The following is a 10,561-nucleotide window of genomic DNA, read 5'->3' on the forward strand; positions in this document are numbered from 1 at the left end:
AAGCGAGGAGCTTTGATTACTCCCGCTAAAGTTACTTAAAGCGACGCGCTGAACAGAGTGAGGAGCTTTGATTACTCCCGTTAAAGTTACTCAAAGCGCCGAGCAGAGCAGAGCGAGGAGCTTTGATTACTCCCTCTAAAATTTATGCAAAGAGACGCACAGAGTAGAGTGAGAGCTTTGATTACTCCCGCTAAAAGTTATACTAAGTGCCGAGCAGAGCAGAGCGAGGAGCTTTGATTGCTCCGCTGAAAGTTATGCAAAGCGATGTGCAGAGTAGAGCGAGGAGCTTTGATTACTCACGCTGAAAGTTATACAAAGCACCGAGCAGAGCAAAGCGAGGAGCTTTGATTACTCCCACTGAAAGTTTCATGCTGAGCTTATTATAGGCTGAGCTTGAGTAAGGAAGTCTCATTGCTTCTTACTGAATGTTGAAAATTGTGAGCAGAGCTCAATTGGGGAAATTTAACTATTTTATGCTGCTTGTTAAAAATTACGAGTTAGGAATTATCACTATTCCCTGATGCATGCTGAAATTACGAGCAAAGCTCGAGTTAGGAATTTTCACTATTCCTTGCTGCATGTAGAAAATTATGAGCAGAGCTCGAGTTAGGAATTTTCACAATTCCTTGCTGCATGCTGAAAATTACAAGCAGAGCCTAAGTGATTGTTTCTCCCTATCTGGGTTGCCAAGGGTGATGATACTTCCAAATATACTGTTTTGGAAGTACCTTCACTATGACCAACCCTAAGGAAGTTCTGACCGTGGCTTGAGCTGCCGGAGGTGAGGATGCTTCCAATCATACTGTCTAAAAGTATCCCCATCTTAGCCAACTCTTGAAGGAACGCTGGCTGCTATGGTAAGGGTGCTCCCATTATTAGGCTGGGTGCAACCCCCACATTGACGAGCCGCGGATTGATGTTGTATGTCTATCTTTGCTGCCACTGCACCCTACACCCTGGTTGTTTTCTGGTGAGATGATGCCGCAGGCGTCCCTGAGACACTACCTCCCTACCAAGGTAAAGGGGGTGGTAGCGCAGAATGGTCGCCCTCACTTGCCTATCCACCATCTTAAGGATGTGGCTCAAGGCTTGTTGATTCTGCCCTTCCATTGTCTCAAGGACATGGCTTGGGGCTGTATTTCCACCGTCTCAAGGACGTGGCTCAAGGCTTGTATAAGACTTTAGATACCCTAAGCAGAATTGCATGAATCATTTCATAAGCATCTAAACACCAAGATTAATGCATAACACATAAAGAACATATAATTATACCTTTGAAGCGTAATTCCACGTGCAATCGAGCAAGAACAATGGGAGATAAAGAACCTCTAGCGTGATTCCTCTACTTGGTCCATGGGCACAGATTAAACCTCCACTAATGCTAGTTAGTCGTTATTGAACCTTTCAATCAACCTTCTACAGAGAGGAGAGGAACAAACCAACCAAGATCCACCACCACGAACACCACGCGCCACCTTAGGGTGGCCGGCCGTACGGAGGCGGTGAGAGGGGAGGGCGTGCGTGAGAGTGAGAGAAAGAGATTAGGGTTTTGGGAATTTGTTGCTTGTTTCACAATTAACTGACTTGTGAATTGTGACTTAATTCAACTGTTTGTCATGGACTTTATTTATAGATCATATTTAAAATAAGAGTCCATGTCAAGCCCAAATTCCTAACTCTAATCTAACTACTCTAGCCCAACACCTGTAATACCCCGTATTTTTATACGTATTTTCCTAATTAATTAATTTATTATTATTTTCTAAAAAGGGTATTTTAGTAATTTAACTTACTATTTAAATCTTGGAACCAACACAATATTTGAATTTTGGCGCCAAAAGTATTTTAAAAACAAATTATTATTTTGGATAAGATTTATTATCCATTTATCCTATTTTAAAAATCGGATTATTTATATATTTTGGATATTTTAATTAAGGCAAAAGCTATATTTTATTATTATTTTAATAAGTCCAAAAATCCCATTTATTTTGCTAATAAATTTCGGATTTTCCTAAGAGAAAATCTGATTTTATTAGTTAAATTATTTGGTGAATATTTGGTATTTTATTATTTAATTCTTTATTACAATAAATATTATTTACACAATTATTTTAATTCCTTAAAACTAGGAAAATAATTTCCTAAAGTACTAAATAGGAGGGCCGAAAATATGAGCTTAGGAAAGCTCAAAAATTTCTGCCATCCCATGTAGATTTTGGGAAAAATATTTTTGGTAAATTGTATTTTTAATTATCTCCTTAAAATCTCCTATTTTCCTTAAATCTAATTCTCCATCTTTTTAGTATCCAATCATTTTATTTTCTTGCCATCTATTTTCTTAATTATTCCCCAAGTAATTCCAATTTCCTTAATATTTTTCATGACAATCATACCTTCCATATTCAATTATACACAATCTCTTCAATATCAAAACTTTCCTTAAATCTTTACTCACTTCTCCAAGTAATCCCTTAAACCTTACTTACCATAATTCTTCCCAAATTCTCTTACCATAATTCTTGCATGAGCTAGCCTATAAATACCCCTCCATACCTCTCACATTCTTCACACCAATTCTCTTCTTTTCTTCTCCTCTTTTTACACAAATCATCCCGTTTATCTTTGAAGCTAATTTTCGGGCACTTCTGGTAAATTTTTGGGGTATTGCTGTTTCACAAAAGATTGTTCCTCTCGAAAAATCCTTGAGGTTAGGCTCAAGAATCACCCAATTCAGAGTTATATCGAAGGAGTTATAGCCTCTGCAAGTTCTGTCTATTCTTTCCAACGAAAATCCAATTCTTCTCTTTTCCTTGGTTTCTTATCTTTTCTCTTTCTCTTCTCTTATTAAATTATTATTATTATTATGGGGGATTTATAAAAATTATTATGAGTATTTTTAATTATATAAATTAGATTTTTAATGATGTTTATGAAAATTAATTTAAAAGGTTCATGTACATATAGTTGAGGGTTTTTAATTTCATTGTTGTGATTATTTGTTAACCTTATATTAATTAAGGTTATATTTATTTGTAGGGTGTTTTTGATCAAGCTACTTGAGATTTCTTTTGAAGTGTTTTTGGCTAAGCAAGGATCAAGGTACGTTAGGTGGCTAGATACCTTGAAAGTGATCGATTTGAATGAGCATGTTTGAATGATTTTATGGTGATTGAATTAAATTGACTTGAATTATGGTTTATGAAATAAAAGTATGTTTAAAAGATTGGTTTTAATAATTAAATTGGAGTATTGATTTTTATAACATGTTTTGATTAATTAATTTATTATTCATGTTTAAAAAGGATTGGTTTTGAAAGCTTGTTGGATTTATAAAAAAAAAAAAAGGGAGTTTGAATTATTATTATTAAAGATTGGAATTATTGGATTTAGAGAGGATTTATTTAATCACTGAATTAAATTTATTATTTATGCTTTATAAGCATGTTAGTAATCCCACTATGCGGATTTGGTATTTTGATAAGGCCTTGGACTTTGTATTACCGGATCTTTCCTCAAGAATAGCCTTGTAACATAAGGAGACTAGCTTGGGGGTGTGCACACTTGGGAGAGGAATTGGTTAAATTGGTTTAATTGGTTTTAAAATAATTGGAATTGGTTTTGTTGATTATTGGGATTTGAATATTGAGAATTGGTTTTGAATCATGAGTTTGGAATTACTGGATTAATTATTGGAATTGATTTCAAAAGCATGTTTGCAAATAAATTGAGTTTAATTATCTTGCACTTACCGTAATTAGCATATTTTTCTAACCCGTATTTCTTATTTATTTTGGTTCGTCCTGTTTACCGTAATGTTAAGCAGTGTTATTTCAGGTGGAGTGAATAAATTGATGCATTAGAGTCCCGTGATTTGGGTTTCACTAAATTAGGAATTTTGGTCTTGTATTTAAATTGAGTACTCATAACATTGGTTTCTATTCATAGTTATTATTAATAAAGGAGAGTTTTGAAGTTTCCGCTGCAAAGTATTGTTTTGTTAGTAAGTTGAGTAGCCTTGCGTAATCACGCGACGGTAATACGCCCAAGTCTATCTCTACGGTATAATTATACGTATTATACTAGTATTTCCGTAGAGGGAGATTTGGGGGTGTTACAAAGTGGTATCAGTTTTCAAGGTCCTAAAAAGATTTAAATTGGAATAGTAATTAAAACTGCGGGTAGACTTAAGAGGGCATATAGGATAGATAGAGTTTCGCATTTGTGTGTGAGTTAAAAGCCTTATTTTACTCAAAAACTATTTTCCTATTTGTGGAAAGATGAATGAGAAAAGGATGCTCGAGTTCTCTACGGAGGCCTATAATGGGTACGACTCTCTGTCTAGGAAAGACTCTCCTCAACGTCGTAGGTAACTTTCTTGGGAGACGCGGGCTCGACCGTCCTCTAATCATGATTCAAGTACACATTTATTATTTTTGAAAATAAAAAGAATTGAAATTATTTGAAACTTGAGTATGTGATTATGTGTGTATTAAAGTTGGTGTTAAAACACCTGAAAGTGTGTATAAAGGGTCCAAAATTTTGGAGTATTACCCATGGTTGGGTGATTTTGAGTTATACTTGGTTTATTGAGTTATGAATTGCTTATTGCAAATGGATTGGATTGTTTGTGTGATTTGGCATTTAATTAATTGTTTTGCACGTGTGTGTGTGAAACAGATGGAAAAGATTGATCAAATGAGACATCAATATTTTGACATTCATTATTTGAAAGATAGTGGAGTCTCAGTTAGTGAATTCATGACTGGAATTTGTACTTTGGCCTTGACCCTTTGTGAGAAGTATGGTGAGGAAGCCTTGACCCAACAACCTTGGATGGTCCTTTTGGCTTTGGCCCATTTACCTAGGATAAAGAAATACCAACCTCTCTTTGACAAATATGGGGATGTGATCAAGGAAGATGGAACAATGTGGAATGAGAAGCATCATCATGAAGGGAAATGGTTAGCAACCATGTCTAGCCTTAAGAGGGACTTGCACTATGTGGAGCGCAAGTATGAACCTAGGAGGAAAGTTGTGAAAATTCCCACGATCCCAAAAGATCGAACCTTTGGACCTAATGACCAAATGTACTTCTTAAATGCCCAAGTACCTTTTTCATACCCAAAGAAGCGACATGAGTATGTGGAATCTAGTGATGAGTCCATACCACCACTTGGTAGGAGCAAGCATTACCGTTCTCTTAGCCAAACTCCAAGCTATGAATCTTCAGAACAACCTAGCCCAAAAGTCCATTTCCATGTTGCAAAAAGGCCCAGAACTCGTTCTCAAACTGCAAAAGAAAGAGCCCAAAACCCCAAAGCTTCTTCAAGCCAACCTCGTGGGGATGTAAGCCCAACAAAAAGCCCAAGTTACACTCCTGGCCCGGACAGAAATATAAGTAAATCTGGGTCAAGCTCATCAAGCCTTATTCCAAGCTATAGTGGTTATAACCCAACTCTCATGGCCGAACCAAGTAATAGGAGTGAGGATCCGGATTATGATCCTATTGAAGATGGTTATGCTCATAGTGTTATTTGATTGATTGATTTCTTAAACCTATGGTTTGTTTAATGTCTCAATAATTGTCCTAAATGACAAAGTTGTATTTTCATTAATTATTAATGAAATAAAATGAATTATTTAAAATTTCTCTATGTTGTTAAGTGAATTAAATACTTATGTGATAAAACTTTTTTTAATTTTCAAAGTGTGATAATTAAACCCAGGAAGTAGGTCTGCAAGAATGAGAGACCAAGTGAAAAGTAAGCGCACTGGTTCCAAAGTTGGGGAGGTCCTTAAGCAGTTAGCTCATATTACTGAGAACATCACGAAAGTGGTGAAAAAGGAACACCGAAATCCCGAGTTTGATTCCTATAGTGAAGTCTTTAAGAGGGTAGCTACAGCTAAACCACCTGTTTACTTGGGAAAGGAGGACCCAGCCAACCTTGAAAACTGGATTAGGGAGTTTGACAAGTTGTTTGATGCTATCAATTGCCCAAGTGAGATGAGGGTGAACAATGGGGTTTACTACCTGAGGGAGGAAGCTGATTTATGGTGGGCCTAAAGAAAAGATGAGCTGTTGAAGAAACCAAACTTTGGGTGGGATGAGTTTAAGGAAGCCTTGAGAGAAAAGTTACCCTTCCTACCTGAGAAGGCAGAAGTGCATGGAGTTTACCAACTTAAGGATGGGGAACATGTCAATCAGTGAATATTACAACAAGTTCATTGAGTTGATGAGGTTTGCCTCAGAAGTAGTCCCTACTGAAACCATCAAAGCTTAGAGATTTGAGCAAGGCTTAACCTTGACCCTCCAAGGGAAGCTAGGGGGAGTGACCTTTGAGACTTTGGATAAATTGGTTTTAAAATAATTGGAATTAGTTTTATTGATTATTGGGATTTGAATATTGAGAATTGGTTTTGAATCATGAGTTTGGAATTACTGGATTAATTATTGGAATTGATTTCAAAAGCATGTTTGCAAATAAATTGAGTTTAATTATCTTTCACTTACCGTACTTAGCATATTTTGCTAACCCGTATTTCTTATTTGTTTTGGTTCGCCCTGTTTACCGTAATGGTAAGCAGTGTTATTTCAGGTGGAGTGAATAAATTGATGCATTAGAGTCCCGAGATTTGGGTTTCACTAAATTAGGAATTTTGGTCTTGTATTTAAATTGAGTACTCATAACATTGGTTTCTATTCATAGTTATTATTAATAAAGGAGAGTTTTGAAGTTTCCGCTGCAAAGTATTGTTTTGTTAGTAAGTTGAGTAGCCTTGCGTAATCACGCGGTGGTAATACGCCTAAGTCTATCTCTACGGTATAATTATACGTATTATACTAGTATTTCCGTAGAGGGAGATTTGGGGATGTTACAACACCAATCATGATATGTTATATCCTCATAAGGCCCATTAATGGGCCTCTAACTTGTTTAACCCAATGCTCTTGTTGTGTGACCTCATGGGATCCACTCTATTGGGCTTTGGCCTATTTGACTAGCCCATAATTCATTTATCATACCTAGCAACAGATAATGATGACCCAAAAGAATGAACTTATTATCTCCATAATAGTGATCTTTAATATATCTAGTAATTGCACTTATCGAAAAACATAATTCCTTCAATCTCCCACTTGTCCGAGCTTAACTTAGCTTAACTTCTGTAAGCACTTTTCATGATTTTGCCAAGTCTATTCAATCATTATTGATATTGGAGTTTAATCAACTATTTAACTCTATATGAAATAGATGAAGAATAATGTCATTTGATCAACCACTAGTAGAAAAACGCAAAAAGGCACCCTTCAATGGCCACCTGTTTTTTAAAAGCGGTGGGGAAAAATTGGGGAAAAATGGGCGGGATTTCGAAAGAAGAGTATTGGCACTAGTTTAAAACAAACCGGTGGGAAAAATAATAATCCCACCGGTTTGAACCGGTGCGACCCCTTTTTTTTTAAAAAAAAAACGCCTTTTTTTTGGGTTATAAAACCCTCAAACCCTCAGCCGCTTTCTCTCTCACTCTCTCAGCCGCTCTCTCTCTCTCATCCCTTTCATTCTCTCGTCCTTTCTCTCTCATCCCTTTTTCTGATCTACTCTTTCTCTTTCGTTCTTTCATCTCCTCTTTCCCTTTCTCTGATATTCTTTTTCCCTTTCTCTTTCTCTTTCGTTTTTTCATCTCCTCTTTCGCTCCTTCTTTCATTCATTTATGGGTTCATTTCAAGTTTGGATGATTCGAGGTAAGGATTTTTGGGTTTATTGTTTTCGATCTATTTGTTATTTTTGGGTTTATTTTTTCAAGTTTCGTTCTTTCTCTTTCTCTTATGTTTGTTTTCGATCTGTTTGTTATTGTTCGTTTTATTCATTGATTTTTCTGGGTTTATTGTTTTCGATCTATTTGCTATTTTTGGGTTTATTGTTTTCAAGTTTCGTTCTTTCTCTTTCTCCGATTTTCTAGGGTTTTTTTTGGGGATTTCTGGGTTTATTTCTATTATTTTTTTTTGAACACGGATATCTGGGTTTATTTATTTATTTATTTTTATTATTATTATTTTAAGTTCGTTTTTTTTTCTGGGTTTATTATTTTGTGTTCATTGATTTTTCTGGGTTTATTGATTTCGAAGCTTACATGAGTTTTCTGTGTTTTTTTTGAATTTTTTTCGCATGCATATTGTGAGTTTATTTAATTTTGGTGTTTTAATTAATTTTAGTGTTTTAATTAATTTTGGTGTTTTAATTAGCTTTCTGTGTTTTAATTAATTTTAGTGTTTTAATTGATGCAGGTATTGAAATATACTCCACATGAAGAATCAAGATTTTGATGTTGTAATTTTAGAATTTTGATGTTGTAATTTTTTTTTGATTTTGAAGTTGTAATTTTTTTTTTGGGATATTGTACCATAACAATTGAATGATAAATTTATTTCTGATTATATATTTCAGTTTCAAGTTCAGTTGATTTTGATGTTGTTTTAATTTCAATGAAAAAAGCCAAAAAAAAAAAAAATTTGAACTCATAACTCTGATTATATTTCAAGTGAAAAAAAGAAAAAAAAATATGTATATATGTTATTGCCACCGATTAACCGGTGGAAAATATAATTAATACCCACAAAAAAAATTGCGGGAATTGATATTGCCACCGGTTAACCGGTGGCAAAAATATTTATTGACACCGGTTTGAACCGGTGGCTTTTTAATACATTATTGTCACCCCCCACATATTCAGCGGTTCAAAACTGGTGGGTTATGGGGGGTTTGAACCGGTGCCTTTTTGCGTTTTTCTACTAGTGAACTTTTGATCATAGAGATTTTCAATCACTTTCTTATATTCAATCATATTGAAGATAAGAGATTTTATTGGACTTCTATACTTGTCTTTTGGAGGGTTTGTACCTCCCATCTCATTATATCCCTTGAAACACTTTTCAAAATGAAGATGTGTTGCCATTTTACTCAAACATTTGAAATAAAACTAACCTTAGACATGTGACATGGGTTTCTAAAACTTGCCTTTTAGAGTCATCTTAGCAAAATTGGAATATAGGTTTATGGATTATCTTTTAATCTTTTGAGAACGTTTCTCAACTTCATTTTCAATCGAGGAGATTACATACTAAAATAAAATCAGAACGAAAATGTAAATAAACGCAAAATTCAATTATGTTTAATAAAATTTAAAGTACCATAAACGAATTAAATTTGGTAACTTTAAAACACTTCATTCAATTAAAATGATCCCTATTTGAATTAAGTGATTCCAAGACCCTTTATTTGTGCAATAATTGACCGGACTTTGGCCCTACCATCAACCATTACATTTTCAAGGTGAGTAAACTCTTTACTGATTACAACTCTTGTAACTCTTGGTTGAATAATTAACCATCACATGTTTAATTATTACCATTTGCTTCAAGGTTCTAAACTCTTTAGGTAACCTTATTGAGTATAACTGTAGGGAATATTTCAAGCATTATGATAACCCCAAACTTGAACCCCACTGTGATCATACACTAAAGTACGGTGGCGTTCCAAAGGGAAAGACAAAGAGCAAAAAGAGTCGCCAACAAGTTTTAGGAACTTGTAAACCCAAAAGACAATCCAAAAGGACCATCAACTCCATAAGGTCTTGAACCAAATAGGGTCCGGGGATGAGGGTACGAATCCAATCTACAAAAGAAAGGACCCGCCCTATAAAATAGGCCTCTACTTTGTTCTGCTCGTATTCATGTGCGCTTTTCGAATAACATACAAACATTATATTGATCCTACCCTGTTTAATCTATGTTGGTTGAAATTAATGCACAAATAAAACTATTATTGGCGATCACTTGAATTAAAATCACATTAGCCTAAACCAAATTATTAATTATCTTATTAAGCGTGATTTCAAGTACAAATTCCCTTTAACAATCATAAAAGGTGTGATCAAGCAATAACAATAAAATATAAAGCAACATAAGGATAAACAATAAATAATGATGATAATAGCATGATAAGGCATAATAAAGCTTAAAAATAATAGCAAGATCCTAAGCATGATACTAACAAGATTAATAACAAATCCTAGCATGTCACTAAGCAATAAAGATCGAAGCTTTAAACCTAACATGGTACTAACATGATATTAGAAAGAGTAAAGGCACCCTAAACATGATTCTAGAAAGCATTAAATAACATCCTAACATGATACTAGGAATCATAAAACAATAATAAACATGCTTTCTACATTGAAAGAGAGTAATAAGATTACATACTTTGAAGCCTCGTACCTCTTTCTAATAACAAAATACACAAGTTAGTAAACTTCAATGAAAATAATAAACAACAATTAAAGAATTAAAGAATTAAATTAAATAAAGTTTTGACTAGTTTTGGACCAAACCCTCAGAAAATATCAACCTTGCACGTCTAGGGCGAAGGCAACTTCGAACTTGGCTAAGAGACTCTAAGTCTTGTGAATGCGGAATATTGTATTTTGTAAAAAGGTTGTTTTAGAAAAAGAGAGAAAGAAAAGAATATATTTCTTAGAGAGAGAATAGAGAGAATTGAGAAAG

The sequence above is a fragment of the Chenopodium album genome, chromosome 18 (assembly GCF_948465745.1).
Source record: "Chenopodium album chromosome 18, dcCheAlbu1.1, whole genome shotgun sequence".
NCBI lineage: Eukaryota > Viridiplantae > Streptophyta > Magnoliopsida > Caryophyllales > Amaranthaceae > Chenopodium > Chenopodium album.